The 13362-nt window shown below is 42.8% G+C and overlaps 1 long non-coding RNA gene across 1 annotated transcript; it reads right to left on the reverse strand.

Annotated features, from left to right (window-relative positions):
- Positions 1-5103: 5103 nt before the first annotated feature.
- On the reverse strand, positions 5104-12969 carry LOC135321836 (uncharacterized). The gene is made up of 2 exons (XR_010381982.1): positions 12029-12969; positions 5104-7334 (listed from the first exon to the last, which is right to left on the reverse strand). It is a non-coding gene; the product is annotated as an uncharacterized LOC135321836 (long non-coding RNA).
- Positions 12970-13362: the final 393 nt, after the last annotated feature.

Genomic DNA, 13362 nt, shown 5'->3' on the forward strand with positions numbered 1-13362 from the left:
CAGAGTTCATTGAATGAGCACCCTTAGTGCATTTACAGACACATGCAGATCCAAGATGTTGCTCTCCTTTGAACCCCAGAGTCCTTCGTTCCAATTCTCCATTCACACAAGCATCACAGGCTGCCTGGATCCCCCATCCAGGCAGGACCCTCCTCTAGGACAGGGACCACACGGTGTTCGACTCCACAGACCTTTTGTGCACATGCAAATCCTATCAACTTTCATATGCAGAGCTTACCCCACCTCCTCTCCCATGTAGTCTTCGTGACCATCCCAAAGACAATAAATACACAGAAGTAGTGAAAACAGTTACATTACTAAACATTCATTCCAAATCATACATTGCCCTATGACAGCTCAGCCGCTACTGTACAGAACCCGTTTACATCTTTTATTATTTCTTAACTTTGCGGTGCTTAGGTTGTGACTTTGAAACCAATAAGAAGCCGGTGAAGGTCTTGAGGACCATGAACTTAACTCTGGCACCATGCTTTCCCTGCCCACCCCAACCATAGCACCTTGGCCATCTGCTACACACAGAGCTTTATATGTGCCAGGCACCCGATAAATGATTGTCTTTTAAAATTAGGTTATTTGTAAATGCTGCTGATGAAAGCAATGCCTAAGAATTGAAGAGCGTTCCAGAGCAGGACTTACCCAACCTGGGTTCTAGTCCCGCTCAACCACAACCCAGCCTTGTGACCTTGAAGTCATGTCCCAGAGCTGGGTCTCTGGTGATTCTTCTGGTCCTGTGCATGCTCTGGGATGTGGATAAATATTATATAAAGTGAAGTCTAATGGGTCTAATGTGTTACCCAGAGATGTGCAAATTTGACTGAAATTTGGGGCCCCCTCCTGGCCAAAGTGGTTTTAGCACCTTTAACTCAAAGCAGCTGGCCCTGCTTTGTATCCCTTTCCGTCCCTGGCTGACCTCTGGCAGGAACAAGCACAAGGGCCTAGTACTGATAGCCTGCCAGGGTACAGACTATAAGCAGTCCAAGGTGTTCACTTGTCTCTCTTCCTTTGCTCTTTCTTCTCCTTCTTTCTTTCTCTTTTTCAAATCAGCCCTTATAGACTTATGTTTGGGGAGTGTCTTGAGAACGGTCCCTCCTGAATTTGGAGTAGACAATGAGGTCAACTTCCATTTTCTCTAGAGGGAAGTAAATTATGGGCCAGACTTCTCCTCTCCCTGGTTGCTGGGGAATGGGACCAGGATGAGACGCCAGAATTGCCCTGTCTGCTCTGCCCCATTGTTCACTAATTGCAGCCATAATAACAGGCCCCTCTTGCTTGCCAAACCACCAGGTGGTGGAAACTGCCTCTCTGACTCCCAACACAGTAAGTTCATCAGCAAAACTTTGACGGGCTTCTTTACATGGTGCCAACAAGGGTCTCAGCTTCCCGTCTTAGCCTTGACTCTGGTGAGGCCCTTATGCAACAGAATTTTTTTATAGAACCACTTCAAGTTCCAGCCTTAGCAAATGACCATGTTCCTGGAATGCCAGGAACAAGTCTGCTAACTTGCATGGCCAAAGAAGCCAAGGACATAATTAGATTCACAGAGGAAAAAAATATTATTCCGTAACTCCAGACTGCATCCTTAACGTTGACAGGACATCTGGTCTCCAAAGTAGCCCATTGTGTTTTGAGACCTTCAGGGATGAGGGTGTGGATGGTTTCATACATCCATCTCAACTACTGAACATGCCTTCAAGTGTATTTCTGCCTGGTAGGGGCTTCCCAGCATCATCTTGGTATATAAGATCGGTGTGCATAGTTCTATTTTAACCAGAGGCCACCACAGATTTTCTTTTTCAAAATCCCCTGTATTTTCCAGAAGCCAGCAAAACCTGAGTTGTCCACTAGATGACAAAAAGAATAGGGGGAAAAAATCCCTTGGGAAATTCAAAGCCAGCTTCTTAAAATAGTCTTAAGCCACAAATAACCAAAATTATGAGTCTGGTTTTGGTTTGACCTCTTCCCCCCGTCCCCCAGTTCTCTACTCAGAAATGTCATAGAAATTACTGTTCTTCATCCTATTTGAATCCACACATCTATTTCAGGTAAAAGATTCCAGACTCCCAAAAGTCAAGTCTGGCTCCAGCTGATGTCCTGCCCTCTGTCTCAAGCAGAAGATATCCCATTGTCAGTTCATTTCTTACCCAACAGGCTAGGGCAGGCAGAGGAAGCCTTAGTAGGCTGGGTTTTCCCACCTGGGTGAATCTGGCTGGGATTTTGTCATCCACAAAGTATTGCCCCAGGCAGATGACTGATCACTTCGATTAATCTTACTGCCTTATATATAAACAGCACATGTTTTAGTTGAGACTCTTTGGTTTTCAAGTACTGGAAATTGAGCTGAGCCAGCTAAAAAAAAAAAAAAGGAGAGGAGACTATTTCCAATGTACAGTGGTGTCTCATTATCCATGCACATCTGGCTTCTCGGAGCAGAACCACGAAGTAGCAAATCTTTGAAAACAGGATAATTTTCTCCACCTCTTATCTCTGCTTAGCACTCTGTGTCTGTCTTATTCTTTTCTATCTGTAGACCATTTTTCTCTGCTTTTTCATCCACATAGCACGAGTCCCGTACCACCCAAACGTCTTCCAGTCCCTCAGTTCCAGACACATCTGAGACTGGTTGCCTCTGGAGTCTAGAGCCCAATTTCCAGGAAAAGCAATCTGATTTGTCCACCTTGGGTCATGTGTTCATCCTGATCCAGTCAATTATCATGGGGTGAAGTCATGTAGCACAAATGTGATTATCATGAGCCAATCGACTGAGTTGGGGAATTAATTCTAAGAAAGAGGGCTTGCGTGAGTGGCCCCCACACCCCAAAACACACCTACTAAATTACTGTTTACTTTTTCTAGGATGTTATTCATTTATTTATTCACTCAATGAATATTTGTTAAGTTATCAACCTGTGTCACCTACTTTGTTAGGAAAAGCAGCTACACTTGGGGCAAACCAGAAAAGGTCCTTGTCCTTAGGGAGTTTTATCACTTGCGGGGAAGATAAAAATTGTTTTACAAATCATACAAATAAATGTGATATTATCATGGGGACCAATGTTATCAAGGCGGAGCAAGGTGTTATGAATGGTGGTAATCTCTGGGGGTAAAGGTATAAAGTTTTAAATGGATTTATTTAAAAATTTAAAAAATTCTATAGTGTACCTGTCCTTCTGTAATCATAAAAGGGTTGTTTGAGGTTTTTTAAATTTGCATTTTGAAAGGATGAGGATGGTCCCCTGGTGAAGGGGCCTGGTGGGTGAGGGGGACAGTTGGTAGCTCTGCAGTGGGATACTACGAGAGGTGATGACAGCTTAGACTAGGCTGCTGATGGTCCTCGGTGGGCCAAAGGGAACTTTAGAAGGCAGAGCGGCCTTTGTTTGGTGACGTTTGTCAGGGATGAGGGAAACAGAGGTGCTAAGGACAGTCATAGGTTCTTACCTGCTTATGTGTGGGATGACAGTGCTCCGTATTATTCTAACTTTGTTTGAGTCCGTCATATATGGGAGCTGCTCTAGTCAACATCACAAGTCCCTTTTAGCTATAATAACAATCATGATAATAATAATAATAGTAACAATAACAATAGAAATACCAGCAGCTGTTTACTAAGCCCCTGCTGTGTGTTGTGCCAGGCAGTGTGCCGAGTAATCACTATGCTCCTGTATTTATTCCATAAATGGGAATTTGGCCACAAACAAGAGTGCCCTCCCTTGTGGCACTTACAGTCTAGGTGGAGGAAACCATGAATTAGGCAAGAAAAACCAAGACTTTGGGCCCCTTCAACTCTCTAGTATTTTTTAAATATTTGTTCAGCACTTATTTAATGAGGGCTGGAAGAAATAAATTTTCTATTAAGTGTGCATTTCTTCCCCTGCATTCAAAGTAAGGCATTTATTACATGGACTGAAAGCAGTATTTTCTAAGTCGTCCTTTAGCTCATGGTTTTACATACCTGGATGGTATCATTCATATGCTTGCTACGAGTAAAAGTAACTTACGTGGATACAGCTTCAAACTTCTAGAAGATATTTTGACTTTGTTTGGTTTTACTTTAATGAAGGTCAGATGTTTCCATTTTTCTGGAGTTCTTGTTTTTTCTTTAATTTTAGGGGGAAGTGGAGGAGGCTTCTGAATAGTTAACTTCTTGGGAAGCATATTAAAAGGTTTGAAGTTACTTAAAACAAATCATTCCTTCCGAGGAAACAGAACTAGGCCCTGCTTCACTGCACATTGACCTTGACCTTGACCTTGACCTTGCAGCCAAGGGTGACAGAGCTTCTGCTGACAAGGTTCAGAGCTGGCCCAGCCCAGTCCCCAAGTGCAAAGCATCCTGCACAGGCACACTGCAGAAGGACTCCACAGAGATGGGAGGTGCTGGTGAGGAGGGATTCTGGATTTCCACCAGAGGATGCTGTTTATTGTGGTAGGAACTGGACCATCTGTGCCAGGAGAGCTTTGGAAAATCCCACTCTTTCAGGCCAATCTGCCTACTCTGCTTAACACATGAGGGGTCATCACTGCTCAGGCTTTTAGAAACAAAATAGAAAAATCTCACCAATGGACAGCCAGGCAACCATGTAGATCATGTCTGATGATTAATTCATGATATTGCTAAAACGTAAGAATGCCAGCTTTGTAAGCACAGGGATGTTGGTCTGTTTTCTCACCATGACACCCACCAGTGCTGAGAACAATGTCTGACACGTGACAAGTTTCCCTCAGTGTTTGTTAAACAAATGACAGTAAAAATTTTCACCTCTGGGGGGCCATATGATCTCTACTGCAATCACTCAACTTTGTCTAGTATACCTATATTATGATTCTGCGATTTCATTCCAATATATAGAGCCAAGAGAAATTAGTATATGTCCACCAAAAGAGAGTATAGAAATATTTACAGCAGCATTATTCATCATAATTCAAAACTGAAAGCCACCCTAACGTCCACCAGTGCTGAGTGGGTCAATAGTGGTGTTACGTTCACCACAGCAGAATACTATACACCAGTGATAAAGAGCAAACAGCTTCGTGCAGCAGACTGGGTGAAGCAATGCTGAGCAAAAACAGACAGACTCAAAGAGCACATACTGTATGATTCCATTTATACAATGTTCAAAACAATCCAAATTAAGTTACAGTGCTACAGGCCATATGAGTGGTTGTCTCTGAGAAATGTGAACTGGGAGGGGGCACAGAGAACTGTGGGGTGCTGGAAATGGTCTCCATCTTGATCCGGGTGGAAGTCTTACCTGTGTGCTAGAGTTGTACACTTCAGCGGATGTATGTGATAGGTTGCTATGGACTGAATGTTTGTGTCCCCTCAAAGCTCACATGTTGAAACCCTAATCCCTGAGGTGACAGTATTTGGAGATGGGTTCTTTGGGAGATAATTAGGTCATGAAGGTAGAGCCCTCATGATGGGATTAGTGCCCTTATAAAAAGAGACACAAGAGAGCTTGTTCTCTCTCTCTCTCTCTCTCACACACACACACACACACACACACACACACACACCCACACACCCTGCCGCATGTTAGGAAACCAAGAAGATGGCCCTTACCAGATCCCATCCATGCTGGCACACTGATCTCAGACTTACTGGCCTCCAGAAGTGTGAGAACTAAATGTCTGTTGTTTAAATCACTCAGTTTGTGGTATTCTTGTTATACCAGCCAGAGCTAAGACATACCTCAATAAAAAAAGAAAAAAAATGAATGAAATAAAACTAAACAAATCAGCCCAGATAAATCTCCATGAGATTCTGGTGAGAAAAAACAATGCAAGTTGCAGAAGGATATTTACAACATATAACATATAAATATTAAGATAATACTACTATACATAATACACATCTAGGTATTAAAATGGACGGGAAGGAACTTCAGGAGAGTGGTAACCCCTGGTGAAAGAGAGGAACCAGAAGGTTCTATAACTGTAGTAACACACATCTTTTAAAAAGGCACTGAATGTGGTAAAATGCTAATATTTGTTAAAACTGGGTGTTGAGAACTTATTTTTCATATTCTCTGTACTGTGAAGTATGTTTTAAATATTCATGATTTGTAAATAATTTATTTTAAATGAAAATGTAAAAATCACTCAGTGGCGACAATGAATGTGCTTTGAGGAGCACAGAAATCAGAAGTTGGTGGTTATGGATGTCAGTTCCAGTTTTATATCAGTGTCAGCAATCTATTTTTATATTTTATTGTTGTTGCACAGCATCAAGTGATTCTTGATTGACACGAAGACAGTCCTTGCAAACACAGTCTTTAAGCAGCATGCCTTACAGTCTTCTGACACTTTTCAATGAAACTGATCCAGAAACTTGAAAGAAGGATAATAGGAATTTTCCGTTTCAAAGTTGTATTACTAATAATATCTAACAACTGCTCACATTCATAAATTGTTTCCATTTCAAGGGGGTCAGTGAAGGATTCCTTTGCTGGCTTTTTACCTTTGTTGTTCAGCAAAAAATACTTTTCAGATACACTTTATAACTTTATAAGATATTCAGTGGCGCCATTTAACACATCTGATATCTTAGAGTCTTATTGGACCACATAGCTTGCAAAGTTTCAAGGCAGAAGTATTATTTTTTTAATATAGAGCCAGGACTTAGTTTTGACTTCATTGCTAACACTTTAAGTTGTTAATACAATAAAATCTCAATACTGCAACACAGTGTTAGCCTGCTCAGGTTTGTAAGAGGACCAGCTGGAACAGTCAACTTAAGTTTCATTCAGTTAAATAAAAGAAGGAGTTAGCTAACAAAGGGTTTCTTTAACCACATAGAGTAATATCTTTTCTTACTTGAAATGATCATCTTGCTCTGGCCTGAAAAGTAAAAAGTAAATCCTGGCTCTCACTGCCCATATTATTACAGTGACCCAAAAATGTCTGAAAAGTCTTCAATGTGCAGACTGCACCTTAGCATCATCAAAACACCATATATAATGCATTTTAAGATGCTGTCTTCTTGATGATGGCTAATGCTTGATGTGTGTATCATACGATGAAGGCTTAACCCTGGCACGGGCACAACTTACTAGAAGCCACTACTTCCTCACTTCCCCCCAACGTTGTTTTCTCCCCATCTGAATGTTACTACTACATTTTTTGCCAGCATTTCCTGGCAGGTTAAAAAAAAAAAAAAAGATCTTACTCTTGTCCTCTTGATAGCTTTTCTGAATGCGTACACTACAGAGGAGTGCAGTGGGGAGACAGCGTGGGTTAGATTTGGATTCCTGCTTTACCGTTCTTCTTTGTGCAACTTTGAAAGTCGTTTCACACCTTTCTAAGCTTCAGTTTCTTGTCTGTAAAATGGAGATAGTAATGCTTACTTTTTGGAGTCACTGTCAGGTGAACATGAGATCAGTCGTGTAAAATGGTCAGCACAGTGTGTGGGCATGTGATAAATCCTCAGTAAATGTTAGCCATTATTATTATTATTTACTAAAAAAAGCACCACTTGTTCTCTAGTCCTGCTGGTCTGTACAGATCGTATGTAATTTCAATTTTAAAACATCAAGCAAGTTGGATTTGTCCATTCATTCAGTAAGTACTGAGTACAGTCGGGGTTCAGCACCCATGGGCTGCCTCTACTGGGCCATTTTACATCAAACACTTGATCACCTGAGGATTTTGGTATCAGCCGGGTGTCCTGGAACCAATCCCCCATGGAAGCCGAGGGACAAGGGTATTTACTCTGCAAATAAGATAGATCAGAGCCCTGTCCTCAAGGAACTTGCATTTCTAGTGTGATTTGTGCACTGGCAAATTTCTCTCTGGACGGAAGGACAGGGCAGCAGTTCTGGTCCCTCTTTCCCAGCAGCCTGCTCTTTCCATGTTCTTATTGCCTGATTACTAATAGGTCTTATTAATAATAATAGCTCGAGGTTTCCTAAGCTTTTCCTTAATAATGTATTCTCCTCCTTCGTGTGCAATGTGTTGTTTACATGTGGCACTGTGCATGCATTCTCATCGCCAGACTTCTTTGCATATGTTTTTACAAAAACATTAGGCTGTTCATTTTCCACGGAATAAAATGGAAAGCCTTGTTTTCATGCTCCACCGTGTTTAGTCTCAAAATGGCATTGCTGCTTGGCAGGGTCTATAAAACTAATTTGTAAAACCTACTACATATAACATATCTAGGACTTGGGTAATTTTTATTGCCATAAAAGGTGACTTCCCCAAACAACTAAACAGCAGCATTCTCTCTTGTCTTTGAGTGGCTTGGCTTGAGCATTTTCGGCACATTGTTTGCATCAGCTATTGTCAGTGAGGCTGATGCTTTGCAAAATTGGTCTATGGTGGATATTTGATATCTTGGTCCTGATCAGACTCATCACACCCAAATTTTCTTCTTAAATGTCCTGTTTTTCACTGGTGAAATCCATTCTTAGTTTTAAGGGTAATTGTTTAAGTCCCCTTGAAGAAAATCTTGCATGATATAAGTAACTGGTGAGGTACTCATATCTAATAGCTACAGCAGGATGGTGCCTCGCTGAGAAACGCACCATAGATACTAGTCACTGCAGGGCTGACGACTGAGCTATAATACGTGCCTGTGGTCACCTGTGGTCACCTGTGTTCGCATCTGGAATCACAGCACATTTTGAATGTGGATATTTTTATTTGAGGTTTAAACATAGTTAGAACATAGTTTTGAAATTTGAATTTTTACAGGATAACGTGTAGCAGAGTCCTGCTGTTCATCAGGTGCTGTTAGGACCCTGCCAGCTTCCCCTCAGTCCACCGCTTCCGGGGACTTTCCTCGCACAGTGGCGGCCTTTACCCTCAAGCACCTGCGTGTCCCTGTTTGAGAGCTTTCTCCGGCTGTATGCTTCAGAAGCTGCAGTCCCATAGGAGCAACCCACAACCATGAGGGGTGGGAGCTGGTGGATGAATTCCCCAGCTTCCTTGTCCCTTGGGCAATTCTCAGGTGTGTTCTACATAGTCTCTCGAGGGGCCCGATTGCCCAGAGTGCTAACCTGGTCACTGACACACCTTCACTGCCTTTCTCCCTTTCCTGTCTCACTTTCCCACTCCCTCACCATGCTTCTTTGGATCATGGCCCTCCGAAACTACTCGTATCCAAATCATCGACACGGGCTGCTTTGAGGGGAACCCACGGTGAGACACTATGTGACACGTATTAAATGATGTGGATTCACACTTAACTGATAAGGGTGTAGTAGGCACAAATTGAAGCGGCTGTCCAGCTCACAACACTCATCCCGCTTACCACATATATGCTACCACTTTCCTTTTGAAGAATCGTTCTCCTCCCACAGGGAACTGCCTCCTTTGGCCACAGTTATTGGTTGGGATTGAGCATCTGACTCAAGCCATTAGTAATACTCCACCCCCTGGCAATTGTGATTGGTCCATGGAGAGAAGGTAACCCACGCTGAACTAATCAGAGACCTTTCCTGGGACTTTCCTAACTGGTGCTATGGGATGAGAACCTCCTTCCTCTCAGAGCTAGGAGCTCTGAGCCCAGAGCTCACCTCGGCCATCTCTCTTACCACACAGAGAAGCCTGCTCACAGTGCGGGAGTATAGTACTAATTCTCAGAGGGAGGCCAGACATGAGCCATCTTCATAGGATTTGAATCCCTCAGGCAGTCGATCCTAAACTCACCTCATCCTGCCCCTCGCCAGTTTGGTTAGGTAGGCTTCCCTACACCTCACCAAGTGGGCAGGAGCCAGCGAAGGTCTTCATCACTTATAACCAAAGAGCCCTACTGCAGAGGCTTAACGCTGGGGCAGAGAGCTGGATTGGGAATGAGGATGTGGAGCAGGAGGACCGTCTTGCAGATACTGTGCTTTCCAGTTCCACAATTTGCACTGGATTCTTCTTTACAGTTTCCAGATCTCTCCTGAATTTCTCATCTCTTCACCCAGTATATGCATCTTTTACCGTAGACTAACATATTCATCAAAGTTATTGTAAAGTCCTTGTCTGCTAATTCTGACATCTGGGTTGTGTGAGTCTGTTTCTATTGACCAATTTGTCTCTTGGTTTTGAGTCACATTTTTCTTTTTCTTCACAGATCTAATAATTTTTGTAGAGTGAACATTGTATGTTCTAGAGACTGGACTCTTATCTTCCTCTGATGAGCATTTTCTTGGAATAGATAGGGAAGTTACTGGTGGCTAACATCACTTAATACTTGCTTGTGGGTTTTGTTAGGATCGGTCTGTTTTACCTTTAGTGCTGGGTGAATGCGTTAGTTGTGAAAGGAAAATGAAAATGAGCGGCACTGCCGAGAGAGCTCTCTACGATGGAGCGGGGAGGCCACTGAGGAAGTGCTGCTTATGCACCTCTCAGCCCAGATGTAATCTGAACTTTGAACTTTGACCACTCATTGTCTTGATGAAGGCTTCCAGAACATCTGCCCAGTGTTCCAGAAACTCAAGATACTTATCAGATCCTTACCCTAAAATAACTCATGTCAGCTTATCTACTTACTGGGCCCTAAATAACTTGCACACAACCTATCCCTTGAGGACAGACGTTTCCTTTCTTGCTTCAGGGTCAACCATAATTCTTGCCAGACAATTTTACCAACCTTGTGGCTTTTGCCTTTAGAAGCCCCTGACTCTTTCTCTTCTCTGGAACACTCTTTCATTTTTAACCAAATCAGTGTCTCCTGAACTGCAATTCCTAAGATTCCAAATAAACTCTTTTCTTATTTGCAGCCTTCTGCATTTCTTGGTCAAAATAGTCTTTACTCTTGGAGTGTGACCCTCCCACGGTTTCAACTAAAAGCCTGAGTTGTTTACCAAACCCCTATAAACTTGGTGAGACTTTCAACTCCACTGTCACCCTGTGATGGGCGATGGCTGGAATTTCTACTCAGTCTCTTTCAGCCATCAGCTGTTGTTTCCCTCTTGGATTCCTTGGGGTCTCACCTGGACACGTACAGTTCAAGGGTCAGCCAAGGATCTGAGAAGCCTCCCACTCTGTGACTCTCTCCTTTCCAGAATTTTCACCTCAATTTCCAGGCACTTTAGTTGCAAACTCCTTCTCAGAATCATCAGGCCAATAAGCCTGTGACTTCAGTCCTTCAATGACCTCTACCCTTTGTGAGCCGACTGTGGTTCTCAAAGTGTGGTCCTCGGACCAGTAATCAGCATCACATAGCGAATGGTTAGAAATGCAAAATATGGGGCCCTATCCCAGACCTAATGAATTAAAAACCGGAGGAAGAGCCTAGCTAACTGTATTTTAACAAGCTCTGGTTTGAGAAAGATGGCCTTAGTGGGAAAGCTATATAAACGTGGGTCTCTCCCAGCGTGTTTCCCTTCCTTTACTGCCTGGATGCTCCAGTGCCATCAAATAGGTTTGGGGTTTTTTTTTTTTTTTTTGAGGGGAGCTGTCTAGAATTTATTATTATTATTTTTAGGAGGGATTAGCTTTAAACAACCTACTCTGTCAGATGGAAATTTGGACATTCACTTTTAGTACATATTCCATACTATATACTGTCTGATTCCAACCTCTACCCCTAAGCATATACATTACATCTTTATAACTTGAAAAATACATTTAAAATATTTTAAATTGAGATATGAATAAAATATTTGTGAAACCCTGGAAGCACCTTATAGTTTTATGGAACACAGCTTGGAAATCTCTAGTTTAAACCATATGATTGACAGTATGGGTCAGGATTAGCTTCAACCATGCATAGGAATATCTCCATGGCAGCTGTCACTATAGCATCAGGCCCATGACAGAGGTGGTAAATGAGCTTGTACAGAGTGAGGAGGAATGCAGTGTGGTATCTTCCTGGTCCCCTTTCCAAGAAATCCCAGAGACGTACCTTGCACTTTGAAAGAGGAAGCCTGCAGGTAATGACCAGAAGAAAATGACCTCTCTGCTAAGAGCAGTCACACTGCCAGCATTCCAACCTGTTTTCAGAAGGAGGCTCTTCTTAACTGCCATGGGTCAGATTCATATCAGCTTTGATTCATCAGGCCTCACAGCTTAACCTTACCTGCTCACATTCCCAAAGGTGCAGAGGTCTTTGTTCCTCAGTGAGAAACAGAGACTTTCCCTCAAGAGGGACTTGACCTCTTTCAACTTCAAAAAGAGGGAATACTTCCCCAGTTTTCTCCCCCAACCAGACCTGTAGAATGGAGAGAGAAAAAAATCACCCAGCATCTCCTTTCTCTGCCTCCAGCCCTAGACAGACACACTGGTGTTTCATCCACTAGGGAACAGGCACTGGGCAGTGCTTTTCCAACTTAAATGTGTATGCAAGTTCCCTGGGATCTTGTTAAAATGTAAATCCTGATTTAGTAGGTGTTACGGGCTGAACTGTGTCCCCTCAAAATCTATACGCCAAAGTCCTAATCCCCAGTACCTCAGAATGTGATTGTACTTGGAGATGCAGTCTTTGAAGAGGTAACTAAGGTAAAATGAGGTCACTGAGGTGGGCTGTAATCTAATCTGAGCGTAAGAAAAGAACACACACAGACACAGAGGAAAATTCACGTGAAGACACAGGGAGAAGACGGCTGTCTACAAACCAACAGGAGAGACTTGGGAGGAAATCAACCCTGCTGACACTGGGATCTTGGACTTCTGGCCCCCAGAACTGTGAAAAACGAATTTCCATTGTTTAAGCCACCCAGTCCTCGGTACCTTGTTAGGGAAGCCCCAGCAGACTAATATAGTAGGTCTGGTGTGGGAACCGGCGTTTCTGACGTGCTCCTGGATGAAGCTGACACTGCTGGTCCAAGGACCACGCTTTGAGTAGCAAAGAGTGGAGAATCAGGTTCCTTTTTGTCAGCAGCTTCCAAATCACCTAGCAGGTGGGAGAGGAGGACACTTTTCCTCTAACTCTGCCTTCTTTAGGATGGCTAAGGCAACCGTCCTCAGCCTCTTTGTATTTGCAGAACTTCCAAAATATGATAAAGGTGGTGGCACCTTTCAGGGGACGAGTCACAGGTCAGCTTGCATAAACGAATGAAGTGGGCTGGATACAACAACAGGATGTAATGGATGCAGTAGGTACCCCGGGGAGCTGACTCCTCATCTAAAGCAGGCAGATAAGAGCTTAGTGTGGTCAGCTTTTCCAAAATTTCCAGAGAAGCTAGAAATTTGGATTTTTATATTAAATCTGTAGATTTTTAAACTGTGAAATGTTGGCAAGTCTGTCAATTAATTTTTGAAACGTGAGGCCAAGGAGCCCCCTGAGGTCCTGGACGTGTTACTGATCTGTATCTTGTTTTGGGAGTATACACACGTAAAAATCCATCAAGCTGTATGATTAAGATTTGCACAATTTACTACTAGTAAATTATGCCATAATAAAATACCTGCATG

The sequence above is a fragment of the Camelus dromedarius genome, chromosome 8, assembly GCF_036321535.1.
Source record: "Camelus dromedarius isolate mCamDro1 chromosome 8, mCamDro1.pat, whole genome shotgun sequence".
In the NCBI taxonomy this organism is placed as follows: domain Eukaryota; kingdom Metazoa; phylum Chordata; class Mammalia; order Artiodactyla; family Camelidae; genus Camelus; species Camelus dromedarius.